This window comes from Mustela lutreola, chromosome 13 (genome assembly GCF_030435805.1).
Source record: "Mustela lutreola isolate mMusLut2 chromosome 13, mMusLut2.pri, whole genome shotgun sequence".
Taxonomy (NCBI): Eukaryota; Metazoa; Chordata; class Mammalia; order Carnivora; family Mustelidae; genus Mustela; species Mustela lutreola.
This window is the reverse complement of record NC_081302.1, coordinates 11768105-11785813: the sequence shown is the minus strand read 5'-3', so window position 1 is coordinate 11785813 and position 17709 is coordinate 11768105. Positions and strand designations below refer to the sequence as shown.

At 44.5% G+C, this 17709-nt stretch overlaps 1 long non-coding RNA gene across 16 annotated transcripts in view; it reads right to left on the bottom strand.

The window, feature by feature from the left end:
• Nucleotides 1-17709, bottom strand: part of LOC131813730 (uncharacterized) — a 48605-nt gene that overhangs the window by 28116 nt on the left and 2780 nt on the right. For 11 of the 16 annotated variants that reach the window (XR_009346907.1, XR_009346909.1, XR_009346904.1 and 8 more), the window contains 5 exons: nucleotides 12365-12565; nucleotides 11393-11624; nucleotides 11128-11264; nucleotides 8880-8996; nucleotides 3027-3193 (listed from right to left, as the gene is read on the bottom strand). This is a non-coding gene — a long non-coding RNA (uncharacterized LOC131813730). Of the gene's footprint in view, nucleotides 1-140; nucleotides 207-3026; nucleotides 3194-8879; nucleotides 8997-9833; nucleotides 9967-11127; nucleotides 11265-11392; nucleotides 11625-12364; nucleotides 12566-15606; nucleotides 16064-17709 lie in introns of all 16 variants that reach the window. The other 5 variants (XR_009346912.1, XR_009346915.1, XR_009346910.1 and 2 more) reach the window with 5 other exon arrangements.

Below are 17709 nucleotides of genomic sequence, written 5' to 3'. Positions count from 1 at the left end.
ATAAACTCAGCCAATCTGTAAAATCAAAGATGCTTAAGATTTATGTAACACATGATGTTTTTCGTTTTGGGGGAGGGTTTTTTGTTTTGTCTTTAAGGAAGGAGATCATTTAAAAATATTTAGTGCTTGATTCTACTTACATGAGGTACCTAGAATAGTCAAATTCACAGAGACACACAGTTGAATGGTGGGTGCCAGGTTGCTCCCTAGTGGGAGGGAGAAATGCAGAGTTACTGGTTAATGGGTATACAGGGTCTGGGCTGATGAAAATGTCGTGGGGGTGGATGGTGGTGATGGTTGAAGAACCATCCACCAATGTACTTACTGCCACTAAATTGTATACCTAGAAATGATTAATATGTAAATTTTATGTCATCTATATTTTCCCACAATAAAAGAAATATTTACTGCAGAAACTTAGCCATAATGAGTGAGCAAGGGGGTTAAACCACCTCCTTGGTGATGACCAGACAGTGAACTTGGTGATTAGGCCTGACTATAAAAATCAACAGTTTCAAGGAGTATTGCCGTGGCTTGCATGATAAAATAGAAATCCATTTTCTGACTTGCAGACAGAATAACTAAGAATGTGATTAAGAGAATGCTTTCAAGGGCAAGAGGTCAAAAATTTGGCCTGTGCCCTATGTTAGCAGTGGGAAGCATAGGGCAGGAAAAGAATTCTTCTCACGAGCAGGAATTCACTACAATTTTTCTTTAAAAGCCACTTTAAAAAAAATAGTGGATAGTCATGATCTAATGAAAAAAAATACTGGGTTTTGTTGTTGTTGTTATAGGTACAATCCACAAAAAATACATTCCTTGATTTTATTAATTGTCACCCCTCCCCTATGTGTTATCATTTGATTAATATACACTGATTCTTTTAACTACCAATGTATTGTGTTTCTTCTTCAAGTAAACTCTACACCCAATGTGGGGCTCATACCCTGACCCTGAGATCAAGTGTCTTGTGTCTACCCACTGAGCCAGCCAGGCGCCCCACTACCAATGTACTTTTTAATGAGAGCCTTCTTAAATCAGGGGCCCCTGGGTGGCCTAGTTAGTTAAGCATCCAACTCTTGATTTCACCTCAAGTCATAATCTCAGGATTTTAGGATTGGCCCCACATTGGCCCTGCACTCAGCGTAAAATCTGCTTGGGATTCTCTCTCTCTCTGCTTGCCTGCTCTCACTCTCTCTCTCTCAAAATAAATAAAATATACATATATTTTAAAAGCCTTTTTTAACCAAAAAAATATGAAATTCCTAAACATGGGCCTACCTAAATGGGAAAGTTTATATTGCACTTGCTCTGATAATTGATTTTATTTTATTTTTTAAAAAGTATTTTATTTATTTATTTGAGAAAGAGAGAGATTGAGCAAGCATGAGCAGTGCGGAGGGGCAAATAGAGAGGGAGAAGCATGGGGCTTGAACCCAGGACCCGGGATCATGACCTGAGCCGAAGGCAGATGCTTAACTGACTGAGCCACCCAGGTGCCCCTGATAATTTATTTTAATTTGGCAACTCCTACATGGCAAGTTAATGAGTTATTAATTTATACCTACAGTAGCCAAATATAAAAGTTATAAAATAGCTAAGCAAACTGAAAATAAATGTTATTTATATAGAAATATCTACATGACAATTACATGACATAATACATGAAAAGTTATTAACACAGAGTCTAAAACATAGTGTTATAAGTGAAAGTTTTTTTTTTTAAAATTTTTATTTATTTATTTGACAGACAGAGATCACAAGTAGGCAGAGAGGCAGGCAGAGAGAGAGAGAGGAGGAAGCAGGCTCCCCACTGAGCAGAGAGCCAGATGTGGGGCTCGATCCCAGGACTCTGGGATCACGACCCGAGCCAAAGGCAGAGGCTTTAACCCACTGAGCCACCCAGGCGCCCTGTGAAAGTTGTTTTCTGTTGACAAATATTGATATCATTAACTTGCTTCATTTTAAGTCCATGTAAATCCTTACTGTATTTTCCCTAGGTAAAAGTCATCTTCCTAGGCTGTATGGGGAACAGAAAGTTGAAGGAGATACATAGAGCATTAAGAGAAACATCACTTCTTCTAGGGTCACAGAAAAAACAAAGAAGGTAAGTAACAAAGTACGTGGCAGAAGGGAGGGTCCCCAAGAGTTAGGGAGATTCAGACAGGTCAGGAGAATTTCCACAGAGGAAGAGGCCTTTTTCCTGGACCTTGAGCGATAGATAGGATTTCCCCTGGTGAATGTGAGAGAGGGTGGTGAGGTTCCATTCTCGAAGGAGGGAGGAGGGAGAGCACAGAGGCAGACGGTGAGGAGTGAGCACAGAGAGAGCGTTATCAGGTATATTTGAACACAGGACGTGGCAGGAGAGCTCCTGGAGCTCAGCGTGGAAGGGCTGATCAGGAACAGAGCATAGAGATCTCTGAGGGAAAGGGACCCCTTGAAGGAGCCCATACGTGAAAGAACATGGCTTGAAGAAGTTTGGGGATGACTGATCTACAAGCATTCTGCTTGTGCTGTGTTGCAATAAAGGAAATGGTCAGCTCTCATTTCACAGGGGTGGGCCTTGGTGTCCCTTCGGACTGAGCTAACCCTTGGTTTTCGGACTTGCAGTCCGGTACTTCTTGTGCACCAGCAGTACTTGGAACAATCTTGGCCTTGCTGCCATATCTGTATGGATCTGCAGGGGAGGTGTCCCCAGTGGCTCCTGGGTGGGCTTCCTGATGGACTTCTAGAAGCAGTTAGTAGGCTTAGTAGGATCCCTGTCCCTCTGCTGCCCCTGAGAGCCCAGACCTCTGTTCTCCCAGCCTCTCCCAGTCGCGCAGCTCACCTCAGCGTTCTGGGTGGAGGGAGACAGAAGCGGGTCTCTCCACACAGCTCGGGAAGCCAGGCGTTCACTCAGATAGTTCTTCACTCCCCCCCACCCCACCGGGAGAAGTTGCCAGCCAGCTGGCACGGTCTCTCTCGTCACTGAGCTGTGCCACTTTGGAAGAGGAGCAATGTGGGTAAAAGAAAATTGTTCCTCTTACCATTTTCATGTGTCCAGTCCTGATTTTTTTTCTTCAATGATGTGCTGGAGCTTCTCTGCTGAACTCCTAGACTTCCCCAAAGCATTCTCATCCGTGGGCAGCTGTCAAAATCGGAGTTCCTCCCAAAGAAGACAGCAGAAGACTACTTCACCATGTTGCTGACATCGCTGCAAAGAATACAGATTAATTCTGGGAAGATTAATCTATCTTTATTCATTCGTACCTTGCAGAGAATTATTTTATTTATACTTTCTGACTATGTAAAATCTAAGCAATTGAAGGCATTTTCATTGGACGCAAATATTAAATTGATGGATATCAATGAGGGGTATCATTCATAGGATGCATAAATTCAGTCTTTTGAGGATTGGCCTAACCCAGGATGACAATGTGGAACTGAGCTTCTGTGCTGTTTCTGGAGGAAATTCCAAAAGTGGGGGCCCAAAGAACATTTTTGAAAAGAGACAGCACTACTTGAATTAAATACATGACCTCTTAAAGAATCTGCTTTGAAGTTCAGTCCTTTTTGGCTTTTCTCAAAAAAGACTTGGGAGGTACAGTCTAGCTGTGTGACCAGGAAGCCATTTAACAAGTCTGTTTTCTTTTTTCTTTTCTTTTCTTTTCTCTTTTCCTTCCTTCCTTCTTTCCTTCCTTCCTTCTTCCTTCCTTCCTCTTTCCTTCTCTTTTTGATTTCATTTATTTATTTATTTGAGAGAGAATGGGGGGAAAGAGCAGAGGGAGAGGGACAAGCAGACTCTGTGCTGAGTGCAGAGCCCGATGTGGGGCTCCATCTCACGACTCTGAAATCATGCCCTGAGCTGAAATCAAGAGTCAGACACTTACTTGTCTGAGCCACCAAGGCACCGCTAACAAGTCTGTTTTCAAAACTGAGTTTCAGGGGCACCTGGATGACTCAGTGGGTTAAAGCCTCTGCCTTCAACTCAGGTCATGATTTCAGGGTCCTGGGATCGAGCCCCGCATCGGGCTCTGGGCTCAGCAAGAAGCCTGCTTCCTCCTCTCTCTCTCTCTCTGCCTGCCTCTCTGCCTACTCGTGATCTCTGTCTGTCAAATAAATAAATAAAATCTTTTAAAAAAATAAAAGGAAAACTGAGTTTTATTTTTTTCATTCGTCGAACGCTTGTAACGAGGCTGCTGGTGCTTACTGGTATCCAGCTACACAGCTAGCCTGCACCTCCCGAGTCCCCACTGTGTAGAGGTGGTCATGTAACTAGTCTTGGCCAGTAGAATGTGGTCCCTAATCTCTCCTTGGATTCTCTAAGAGCCCTTCTCCCTTGTCTGTTGGTTGGATGCAGAGAATCTTCTGAGTAGTCTAGGGCTCCAGAAGATGGAAGGATCCACGTAAGTGAAGCCTGAGTCGCTGAATGACCATGTGGAGCAGAGCTCTTTGCCCCACACCCGCCATCTTGGATTGTGACTTGTCCTTGGTAAGCCAGTTAGATTTGCCTATTGCATGTTATGGCCGTGAGCCTCTCCTGACTAATGTACATCATACCTCTGAGAATCTGGTAAAGTTCCTGGGACTTTCTAGGTGACAGGTATCTCATGTCTAAACCCTGAATATCCAGAGCACTAGATACAGCTACTGTTTTCGAATTTATTTAAGATTAGTGTTGTGCTTTTGTAGCCCCCAGGGCTAAGCACTCCTCTTGATCCAGTTTCTGTTTCATTATCAGTGTCATTAAGTCTAACCACCTCTGCAGGAGATTTCTGTGAGGACAGTTAGCTGTGTCGCTGATAAGAAGCTTTGACTGTTCTGTGCTCCCCGCTTTAGTTTGCCACCCGCCTTCAACAGCTCTGTCAACAGGCCTTAGAGCCTCACTGCCTCTCTGCAAAGTGCCAGAATCTTTCCCACATTGTCTTGAATGTGTGCTTTGAAGATTGTCAGCTGTCAGCACCCAGGAGAGCCTGACCCATGGGGCTAGAACTTTCGATAACACAAACAGCCACTGAGTTCTCAGAGAACGAGAAATCTATTTTAATGTCAGCCTCAAGTTCCCTGTTTATGTCTTCAGGGAGAGATATGCACAAATTCATTCTGTTTGTGTTGTGGAATGAGCCAGAGTGCTAGTAATCTGACCAAAGTGAAGTGGCCAAATTCATGTGTATTAGGTTCAAAAACTCTCAGTAGGGATAGTAAGTGAGTACATTTCTCCGGTTGCTCAGACTCACCAAATGTGTATTTTTATGGTTCAGCTACGTAGATTCACTGGCTTAGCAGTAACATAAGGTGCGTAGAGGTCTGGATAATGTCTGTACATCTCCTGGAGGGGTTCTGAAGCAAAGACCATGTCTGTTAGATAACCCTATGTCAATGGGGAATGGGACTCTGGCAGTTACGGTGAATAAAAATGTGTTCTAATATTATCCCAATACTCTAGTCTTTTGCTTCTAACAAAAAATGTTTATGGTTGTATAAAAGAGTAGCCCGTGGGTTTGTATTCTGGCTGAGAAGAAATGTGTGAGAACCACTCATCTACTAGCCCTGGAATTTTTGAGATTTAACATTCAAATACCTTCGAAGGTAAACTCATCTGAATTGCTTGTTGCATTCTCACAACTATATCCCTTTTATATGGACAACTGAATGACAGAGGTCAGGGCCTGAAGTCATCTAAGAGATGTTACAGTTTAATCTCCTCAAGGGACAGTCACATGCTTAATACTGCATAGAACTGGGAATAACGTGTGTTCTGAGTAAAACATTTTAAGAGACCTCCAAAGGAAGAGATATTGTGGATATTCACAAATATAGGCAAAATCATGCCTCTGAGGGATTACCTGGGTGGTTCAGCTGGTTAAGGGTCTGCTTTCTGCTCAGGTCATGATCCCAGGGTCCTGGGATCGAGCCCTGCATCGCGCTCCCTGCTCAGTGGGGAGCCTGCTTCCCTCTCTCTCTCCACTCCCTACCTCATGCTTGCGTGCACGTGCACATGCAAATGTACATGCATGTACTTTCTCTCAAATAAATAAAATCTTTTAAAAAATCATGTCTCTGAGGATTAAATTGATGCTAGGAGAAACATAATGCATATAAAGGATCTTTAGAGGCTATCAAGTGTTACATTAAATGATGGTGATCATTGCTTCTTTTACTACAAATGCTTATTGTGCATCTAGGATACATTGGCCACGGTACTTAGTTATTTAGATGCATCAGCAAACAATTCAAAGTCTATGCCATATATGTTTGAGTGTTGGACAAACAATATAGAATAGATTTCTAATATAAGGTCAGGAGATGACTGGTGACTGATGATGCTTCGATAGAAAATAAAGCAAGGTAAATGTATAGAGAATTACAGGTACTGATATTTTGCATCAGATGGTCTCTATGGAGGTGACATTGACAGGGATCCTGAGAGATATGAAGAGGGTAAAGATAAGAAGTTGGTGGTGTTCGACCTCCAGATGTTATTTATAGCCACGGACTTGGATGAGATTATCTAGAAAGGGAATGTTGAGAGAAAACTAGATAAGAGAAGAAGGACACTCTGTGTGTGTGTGTGTGTGTGTGTGTGTGTGTACACATGTTCCTATAGATTAGTAAGAGAAAGACATATAACCAGTAGAAAAATGATCAGGTGAAATAAATAGACATTTCTCATTAGAGGAAGCCTGAATGAGCAATAAACATATGAAAAGATGTTCAACTTCATCAGTAATTTAGACAAATGTAAATTTTAATCTGCAAAAGATCCCATTTTATACCCACCAGACTGGCATAAATCTAAAAATCTGACAATGCCAACTATTGACGAGTATATCACGGGCAATATCACTTACTGCTCGGGGGTGTATAAATTGGTAAACTGCTGTGGGGCAATTTAGGGGCAACTGGGTGTTTCCTAATAGACTTGCAGATGCACATACCCATTCATCTCCACTGCCACCCTCTAAAGTCGTGCTAGGTCTAGTCTGTCTCTGCAATAATGGAATCTAACTGTACTCAGCACAGATCCAAACTACACAACGGACACTGCATAAAGTCACCTGATAAAGGGAGTGACCTCTCTGTGGGTCGGACCTAGACGAGCCACCTCATCTAGGTCTAGAGGCAATGTACCAGCCTCTAAGTCTAGGACTCAGTTTTGGGGGCACTGGTACTTCCTTCCACAGGGGATGTGAGGTTCGAATAGGAGATGATATAGAATCTGGAAGTTGAAAGAAGCAAATGAGGTCTGGACAAGGAGAAGCTGGTGGCAGCAGAAGAGTCCAAGGAAATGCAGTCAAAGGAAATGCTGCTGAAAACAGCAGTTACAGGGGACAAAGAACAGAGAATATTCTGGAAAGGAGGGTGTTGCACATCCAAGGAGAACACACAGTCTGCTAGTGGCATTGAGTGTCTGAAAGTACATACTGGTTGCCTCAATCTTTCATTTTTTTTTTTTTAAAGTTTATTTGTATTGATTTATTTAGGTAATCTCTACACCCAACATGGGGCTCGAACTCAGGACCCAGAGACCAAGAGTCATGTGCTCTTCCAACCGAGCCAGCCAGGTGCCCCTGAGTCTTTTATTTTTAATATCTAACCCACTGTGCTTAAATCTAGATCCGAAGTAAGTAGCTCCTTCCCTTATGTCAAGAACCACTACCTTAAAGAAACCATTCTACATTTTCCAAACCACTTTTGGGGGCACTAGAACTATTTGCTGGCTTCATGGTATTTCAAAAGGATTGTTTTATGAAGCTAATTCTTGCAACTGTATCTTTTATCACTGCTGCTGCTTTCAATTCATCTGACTGGAATCTGCTGCGGTGTCCTCCAATGAAACAAGGTCAGTCCGTGTGAAAATTTTTGTTCTAAACATTTCAAAGGGTCTATTCTTGCTTTGTCCGTGGGGGGATTGAAGTGTGGGGACCTGTGGGCTGGGTTTCATTTCTTTTCTTTATTTTTTTTTTCCTTTTTCCTGTCATAGGTCAGAAACTGTAGTATTTTTTGCCTCTGAGCCAAAGAGAAAAAAGAAAAATGTGACATGACTTTGGCCCCACCTGTCCAATGAGTGGCAGGTCACTTCTGGGTCCCAAAGTCTATCTGGAGGGGCACCTGGGTGGTTCAGTGGGTTAAGCCAAAGTCTATCTGGTCATGTTCCTTTAAAGTGTCCTCTAGTCGTGACTTTTTTTTTTTCTTTGAGATAGACGGGAGATAACTGTGGGTAGGGGTGATGGTGGTAACATTGTTCTCAGGGCAGAGAAGTGTCTGGGGGCAGGATTCCCAACAGAAAACCTGGGCTGGACACCTTTGCAGCAGAGGCGGCTTTCAGAGGAGCAGAAGCACTCTTACGTGAATTCAGGTTAATTGCTGCTAAAATTATAATGGGTTTTCTTTCTCTCTCTCTCTCTCTCTCTTTGGGTACTCTTTATTGTCACAAGAAAAAAAACCTAGGAAATGCTACAAAAATACATTCTGTCAAAAAAGGAAGTCCTTTGCACTTGTCCTCAGCAAGCCCTATGGTGGTGAGGTTTCTCTGTCAGCAGACTCAGACCTACCCAGTTTCTGAGCCAATATTTATGAAGGCAAGAGCATATCAGTCTCTTTCCTCACTTCCAACACCATCACTACCAGGTTGTGTTAAGAATTTGTTGGCTTTTGAAAGGCCTGGTACCTCCCGGGTGGAGTGCGGGCTCTGTTACGGGCTGAATTGTGTTCCCTCGAAATTTTCGTGTTGAAGCTGTAACCTCCATCCAGCGGCTCAGAATGTTACTATATTTGAAGATAGGGCTCTCAGAGATGTAATTACGGCTGAATAAGGTCATTCTGGTGGGCCCTAATCCCACCTTAATGGGATGATTGGTGTCCTCGTAAGAACAGGAGATTAAGACACGGGAACTCACCGCGAAGACCATGTGAAGATACAGGAAGCAAACAGTCATCCACAAAGCAAGGAGGGAGAGGTCCCTGAGGAAACCAATCCTGCTGACCCCTGGATCTAGGACTTCCAGCCTCCAGAACTGTGAAGACATAAATTTTTGTTGTTTCACACCACCCGGTACTTTGTTAGGGCAGTCCTAACAAAAAAAAAAAAAAAAAAAAAATGCAAGCCCCACACATTCATTCTCAGTAGATACCAACTTTTCCTTCCTCCTCATTCAACAAGCCACTATGAATGGACTTCTGCCAGGATCACTCTCTGTCCTGAAGCCCTCCCTTAAACTGGGGGTGGGCAAGCTTCTCCTGCTGAGTGCCAGATAGTAACTATGTTAGACCTGAAGTGCCAAGAGGCAAGCAAGAGAGAGTATTATGTAGTTGCTAATATAAATTTAAAACATAACACCTCTGCCTGTGGACCAGTGTTCCTAGCGGCATTATTCACAGCAGCCAAAAGGTGAAAACAACCCCCGTGTTCCCCAATAAGATAAATGGATAAACAAAGTGTGGTATATCCATACAACGGAATATTATGCAGCCTTTAGAGGAAGGAAAGTCTGACACGTGCTACAACATGGATAAATCTTGAAATAATATTTTAGGACTGTCACACGGCACTGCTAACGGACTTAATGCCACTGAACTGCACACACGAACACTGTCAAAATGGTAAATTTCATGTTAGGTGTCATTTGCTACCACAACCACCACAACAAAAAGGCTATTCCCCTGCCCCAAATGTAACCCATTTAAAAATATTAAATACATGGCTGGAGCTGGGGCACGGGTGGGGAGGAGGGGAGATGGACTGGCGCATAGACCCGAGCGTTCCTACTCCTGCCCTAAACTTCTGAGTTAGTGTCCTGCCTCCATCCTCTCTTTCCTAACAGTGAGCGAGAGGTGCGCTGTAAACAGATCACCTGTAACTGGCAACGCTCTGGATGGTTCCCCTACACCAGGTGCTCTGGGTCTTTGTTTTGCGTTTCTCCGTCATCCTGTGCAGCTGGATGTTTGCAGATGTGTTTGTTGGCTTTGGAGTCTTGTCCATTGAGGCTATGGATGGAGATGTTTAAAGGCTTTGCTTGGGGAATGCGTCCTCCATGGAGGACACAGACAAATTTAAAAATACGATTCTGGTTTTATTATAACAGGACCACACTTGAAACGTGAAATAAGAAAACAAAGCTGAGCACATTGCTTATAGAATGGCGAAGTGCTATGCTGGCTAGACTCAGTCTCTCCATGCGGAGCACATGTTGACTTACATAGGGTTCTTGGGAACATGAACTCTGGGTTCAGAGCCTTTCCAAGGCAAGAGGGGGTTGCCATCATCTGGAGAAGTGTGGTTGCTGGCTGAGTTTTTATCGATCGGTTGGGAATCAGTTATGTTTATTAAAGTGAGCCAATTTCTCACTGGCTTGTTTTCATAAGATAGGGGTTGAACTAATTGGTTAACTTGTAAAAGCAGGTTCACTGGGACAAGATGTCATTGATCAATTGAATGGATATAAAACAGGTTCTAGTGGTTACTTGTTATCATGGCTACAGAATCATCAGGTTTTCCCTAAATTGGTGGGAACTTTTCGATTTTCATGTTTAATCTGTGTAGCTATCTCTCCAGCCATTAAAACTCTTTGTTAATCTCCATGACAAAGACTGCCAATTGCCTACCTAATATCTATTCTCTCTTCCTTACTAATAGAGCCCTGTTTTTGTTTTTTGTCTTTTTTTAAGATTTTTATTTATTTATTTGACAGAGAGAGATCACAAGTAGGCAGAGAGGCAGGCAGAGAGAGAGGAAGGGAAGCAGGCCCCCCTGCTGAGCAGAGAGCCGGATGCGGGGCTCCATCCCAGAACCCTGAGATCATGACCTGAGCCGAAGGCAGCGGCTTAATCCACTGAGCCACCCAGGCGTCCTGTTTTTCGGTTTTTAAAAAATATTTTATTTATTTGTTTATTTAGGGAAAGAGAGAGAGAGAGAGAGAGAGAATGCACACATGGGGCAAGGGCAGAGGGAGAAGCAGATTCCCCCCCACTGAGCAGGGAGCCCCATCCCAGACTTGATCTGGGGACCCTAGGATCCTGATCTGAGCCCAAGGCAGACTCTTAACCGCTGAGCTACCAGGGGCAGGAGTACTGTTTTTGTGAAGGGTAGCCCTGTTCCCACTTCACCATGTGACACAGTCCTAACCAATGAGATGTGGGCAGAATTACCGGGTCCTGGTTTTGGGAAAACTACTTCAAAGCTGAGCAGGCGGTAGGCATGCCCCTTTTCTCCTTCCTCCCTGGAAGATCAAATGTCCCGGGTGGCGGGTCAGAAGCCATGGATCCGTGGCAACTACAGAAATCCCCTAATGACGGCAGATCAGAAAGAGAGAAAGAGAATACGGTGAAGCTATCAGTGCCGGACCTGTGGTTGCTAGGATACAAAATACAAAATTAAAACCAAAACCAAAACCAAAACCTCTGTTTGGCTTACCTACTGTGAGTTGAGTTTTTTGTTCTGTGTAGCCAAGCTGATTCCCAATCGGTAAGCCTGCCCCTGTGGGGTTTTGTTTTGTTTTGTTTTGTTTTGTTATCTCTTCCCTCATAATCCTATCAGCGGCACCCAGGCATCCTAGTTGCCCAGCAGAGTTCTCGACCCCCATGCGACACGCCATCAATATATATTTGTTGAGTGTGTCATTCCCAAATGAGGATTTTTTTTGTGCCTTGTAATATAAGACAATAAGTATAAAAGACAGTAAGTATAAAATGTCATCTACAAAGTATTCTTGCCAGAAATATTTAACCTGAATCCAACCATGGAGAAACTATTAGACAAAAGCGGAGACCATCTACAACAACTCACCAGGACTCTCCCAAAAAGTTCCGTGAGACACAATCATCTATCAGGTGGGAGGAAGGATTATTCTAGGTCAAAAGAGACTAAACATACAGAGCCACCAAATGCAATGTGTGAATCCTGGATCAAACAACAAATGGTATTGGTGTCGCCCACTGGACCAGGACTTCCTGGCCCGAAATCCCGAAGACACCCCCAAGGGCTTGTGTATAGTAGAAAAGGCGCTTCTCCAAGGGTAGATCCCCCACTCACAACCCCACACATGCCACTCATATCAAGACACTGGGAGAGTTGTCGACTTTGGAAAACACTTTGTATAGCTGGGATCTAGAAATCCAGGAGTTTCTTCATGGTTGCAAAGATCAACACAACCAAAGAGACTTAGGGAAACCCTAACATCAGAGAGGCTCCTGCAGGAAGGGATGAAACATTGTAACCAACACATGACAACCGCCCCAGCCAAGGCTGCTTTTTGGGGGTGAGTGCCTGAGGCCAGGGCTACCGGGCTACCCCTGGCCATACACAGCCAGTGTGGTGCCAGGGCTGAGAGGAGGGACTACAAAATGCCTTCTTGCCCAGTGGGGAGGGACACCGGGGTGCTCCTACCTGAGTGCTGTGTTGGGGAAACATCGTTAGACCAGGGCCCACTAGGGGGCGGTAGAGTACAGTGGTTGTGGTGCAGGCTCTGCCTGGGCAGCGGGATCAGTCCTGGCTTCGCCACTTAACAGTTGGTGACCTGAGGCGAGTCACAACCTCTCAGAGCTATGGTTTCCTCATCCATCCGGAATATGGAGATGAGAACACTGTCTACAACGGAAGTTTGTTCTGGTTAGTACACATGACTGGCATACTGTAAATACTCAGTTAGTATTAGCTACTAGGGGCTGCCTGCCTGCCTCTGTTGGTGGAGTGTGCAGCTCCTGATCTTGGGGTTGTGAGTTCGAGCCCCAGTTGGGTGCAGAGATTCCTACAAAACAAAATCTTAGAAAAAAATTCTAAGAAAAAAAAAGACAATTTGGGTTAAAAATATATGTATTAGCTTGTAGTATCAGCCACTGGGACAAGGGGAGAGGCCCGCTTCTGTGCTTACACATCCGGGGGTATGTGTGCAGCAGAGCAAAGCAGGACACACGCTCATTGGAACTTATGAAGCAAGGCCTGGAAAAAGCCGCTCACGAAGCTGAGTTGAGGAATGAATCACCAACTAGAGACATGTGACCCACCAGGCCAGGGGCTACCCACCCATTCCCTCCAGCTGTAACCTCGTTTTTGGTCCTGTTTTAAAAATATTTTTTTTCATTGTGGTAAAATGCATATAATACAAAATTCACCATCTTAATCATTTCTCAGTGTACAGTTATGGCATCAGGTACTTTTATACTGTTGAGCAAGCCTCCCCCACCACCACCTAGAGATCACTCTTCATCTTGCAAAACTGAAACTCGGTACCCATTCAACATGAACTCCCCATTTCCCCTCCCCACCGTGCCCTGCCAACCACATTCTATTCTCTGTCTTTATAAAAGTGACTACTCTAGGTGCCCCCATAGAAGCAGAAGCATACAGTCTTTCTCTTTTTAAGACTGGCTTCTGTAATGCCCTCCTCATGGTTCATTCACGTTGTAGCACGTGTCAGAATTTGCTTCATTTTTATGGCTGAATTATAACCCCTTACATGTATACACCACATTTTGTTTTTCCATTTGTTGGGTCGATGGGGGGAACCCTTTGGTTCCTTTTCAACCAGATGGTCCATCAAGACTTTCTGGAAGGGATTAAGCAACCACGGGAATCAGCGGTTGACCCTGGAAATGAGAAGAAATCTCCAATATGGTGGAGGAGTAGGAGAACAAGAAATGATTTGCCAATGAGGGAGGAAAAAATTTCAGCCAGTGTACAGACCTGCAAGTGTATTTAGTCCCTAAATGTCACTCACACGGTTGAGAGGTGGCCCATGACCTTCATCGTCTCTCCATCCCAAACCTATGCTTCTCTACTTAGCTTCATGGTGCTAGGCTGAGAGCTGGCAAACCGCGCATTGGGCTCTACCAGTTTGGGTGCTGCAGGAAGGCTACAAGCCTGGAGGAAGAACAAGGGCCCTGGGACCTCCCTTCTGCTTGTGATTCCTCTGAGCAACACCCCAGCAATGCCTCTCCCCCCAGGAAAGGCAGGGCCTTCCTGCAGTAGGAGCCGAACCCTGAGTCCAGGTGGTCCCGCACTTGCAGATCTGCAACATCTCGCTCTTGACCTTCACCGACCGGCCAGCACCCGCTCCTCTGATGACAGGGTTCCAGTCCCAGGGGAACACTCTTCTAAGTCGTAATATTTTAACGATTCCAGACATTTCCCTTTGTTTTCCTATCCCAAGAGCTGGTAGCGGTCTCCTCTGTGGTGTCTTGGGTTGTCCTGGAGTAGATTAACAATTCTTTATGTTTAATTCTCTCTTTTCAAGTTATTACTGTAGGAATAGTTATTACTGTAGTTTTAGTCTTCTGGCTTGATTCTAATTGATGCAGCCCCAACCGCTATTTCAAAACTTTAATGCCTTCCAGCCTCTGTGCTTCCAGGCCCCTCCCTCTAGTAAGGATGACCTGGCCTCCTGTTTCACTCAGAAAATTAAAGCTGTGCCTGGGTGGCTCATTCAGTTAAGAGTCTGACTTTGGCTCAGGTCATGACCTCGGGGTCCTGGGATCTAGTCCCCCATCTGGCTCCTTGCTCAGCAGGGAGTCTGCTTCTCCCTCTCCCTCTGCTTGTGCACTCTCTCTGTCTCTCTAAAACAAACAAATCATTCTTTAAGAAGAAAGAAAATTAAAGTCATTTAGGTGACCTCAAACATGTCTCCCCCAACACCAGCCAATCTATAAAAATTTCTAGAGCCAACTGCCTTTTCTCAATCTCAGAGGATAAGGCATTTCTTTCTGTTCTTCCATGGGTGTTTTTGAGCCCAACCCCTCCAACGTCTCCTGTTCTGCTCTATCCCTTGTACTTTCTCTCAGTTTTTCTCTCAATTCTTAATACATTCTTTTCTCTAGAAAAGCCGTCTGGGAAGCTAAGGATGAGTCAAAGGGTTGGCAGGAACCCTTTTCCTCTTTTGTTAACCACATCTTTATTTCTCCCATAGAATGTCCACCCAAGTCTGATTCACAGACAAGCTCTGCATTCCCAGCATCCAGCACAGTGCCTGGCCGGGAGGAGGCAGGGGACAATAGCCTATGTTTGCTGAATGGGTCAGTAGACAGTTGCTGAAGGGATCAATGAATGGGTGGGATTCTGTGGTTAGCAGCGCTCACAGCACACCCTCAAGTCAGGTTTCTCGGTGTGCAGTCCTTGGACCACCAGCACCAGAATCACTTGGGACCTTTTTGAAAATGCTGACTCAAGCGTGAGTGGGTGGCTCAGTGGGTTAAGCAACTGCTTTCAGCTCATGATCCTGGGGTCCTGGGATCAAGTCCTGCTTTGGGCTTCCTGCTCAGCGGGCAGTCTGCTTCTCTCTCTAACTTCCCCTCTACTTGAGATCTCTCTCTCTTTCATGCTGTCTCTCAAATAAATGAATAGATAAAATCTTTTTTTAAAAAAGAAAAAAAAGAAAGAAAATGCCGACTTAAAACCCGCATCAATTGGGGTATGTCAGTGCAAAACAGGAGCTAACTGAAAGAGCTCTCAGAGGCCAAGCTTGAAATAACTCGAGCAACAAAACGAATGAAGGGATAACCCAAATTATAAAATTTATAATTTACAAAATAAATTTCCATTAGTCTATACTGAATTAAATAAATGGTTGAATAAATAATGGGGGAGGAGAGACAAATCTCTTGTACAGAAGAATTCCAAATAATTTATATACATACCACAGCCTCAAAGACGTGGAACATAACTGCCTGCCCAAGGGTGGGCTGCCCGTAGTGACTTCCTTCCAGACAGGACGGTAGGAAAGGGGTAGCAGGTAATTTTCCAGTGGAGAAACCTGACTGACAACAGCCTCAACCAGGTGATCAGGGTCAACATAGGCACTGATGAGTCAGATTCATAGTACGTATGCTTGACATCATGTGATGAAAATAGCATTTTACCTTTGTGGGTATTTTCCCCAATAATATGGCCTCAATATATAGCCAATATAGCCTCAGTCTTCTCATGAGAAGAACATCAGGCAAGTTCCAATGAAGGGATACCCTGCACATTTCCACCAGTACTCCTCAAAACTGTCAAGGTCATGGAAAACAAGAAAAGTCAGAAAACTGTCACAGCCAAAAAGAGCCTAAGGAGACATGATGCTCAATGTAACGGGGCATCCTGGATGGGATCCTGGAACATAAATGGGACAGTAGGTAAAAATTAAAGCTGTCTAAATAAAGTACGGACTTTAGTTCATCATGATGTATCAATACTGGTTTCCTAATTGTGACCAATAGACCACAGCGATGTAGGATGTTATAACAGGAAGGCAGATGTAGGGTTTATGGGACTCCTTTGTGATATCTTCCCAATTTTCCTGTAAAGCCAAAGCTTTTCTAAAAAGTGAAGATGACTAAAAAAATTTTTCTTAATTCAAATTCCTGGGCTTCCCCTCAAAAGCTCAGGGAATGAGCCTCGGGGCTCCGCATTGGAAACACGCATCTCACTGGTTTCATGCACACTCAAGTCGAGACACCAGGGTCTTAGAGACTCTGATGCTCAGAGACAGAGAGGTCCCTTGCTAACTGTGGTTTGGATCCATGCCACCGTGTTGCTCAGCTCTAGGGTCACCCTTGATATTGTGTCCAATTCATAATGTTAGTGGTACCCCAAGGCACTGTGGAGCAGACACCCCACACCCGTCGCCTCTCCGCACCATTGCTTTGATCCGTCTATGTGTGTTACTGCGAGCCAGTGTTTAACAGCTGGGAAATTATTTTTTTTTTTAAAGATTTTTTTTTATTTATTTGACAGAGAGAGATCACAAGTAGGCAGAGAGGCAGGCAGAGAGAGGAGGAAGCAGGCTCCCTGCCGAGCAGAGAGCCCGATGCGGGACTCGATCCCAGGACCCTGAGATCATGACCTGAGCCGAAGGCAGCGGCTTAACCCACTGAGCCACCCAGGCGCCCCAGCTGGGAAATTCTTTATGAATGTCCAAAGCTCTGGGATGCATTTCTGTTTCCGCCAGTCCCTCACAGCATCCCAAGCAGAGCTTAGGAGTGGCTCAACTTCTTAGATGGGACACATGTTGGTCAGCTCTACGTGACTCTATCACTCCCTATTGTTCCAAACTCTTCAGAGGCTGTTATTAACATGCTCAGATTGTCAATTTCTTTATGAAAACAAAACAAGACAAACCCCCCAAAACAGCTCTCTGTATCTGGGTCACTATCAAAAGAGGGAACATAAAAGATAAATCGAGTGAGCCTAAGTCTTTAGAAACAGGCAGAATGGTCTTGTTTCTGTCAGTGGGAGAATGGTCCTCGTGTGATTAATGCACCTGCAAAGTGTGTCTGTTGATTGCCCAATCTGCTTCTCTCTGTGAGGGCCCCTGTGGACATCTGAGGCCTCATCTCAGGCCAGCGAGAGATGCCACAATGATAAATGGGCCAAAGGTGGGTCCTGGAGGAAGGAGGAAGCGGGGAATGGTCTCCTCTCCCTCTGTGTGCTATTCGCACACCCTGGGCAGCTAAGCGAAGCCAGAACCTGAATTCCTGGGGCCTTCGTCAAATGGCGTGAACGCACTGTTCTCATCCTCCATTTCTAATTACTACTTGAGGAACGAACTGTCTCCCCAGAGTTCTGGCACAAACAGACGGGCTCAATTTGGACAACTGTTTTAGCCTCCTTGCCCGTGTTCAGAGTATAATTATGGAAATTATAATGATAATCACTGCAGGAACTTACTATGGGCAAGACCTGTTCTAAGCGAGTTTTCTTTGTAATGTATTAAGTTATTCAATGCCCAGAGGCCCCCTAGAGGCAGGTGTTATTAT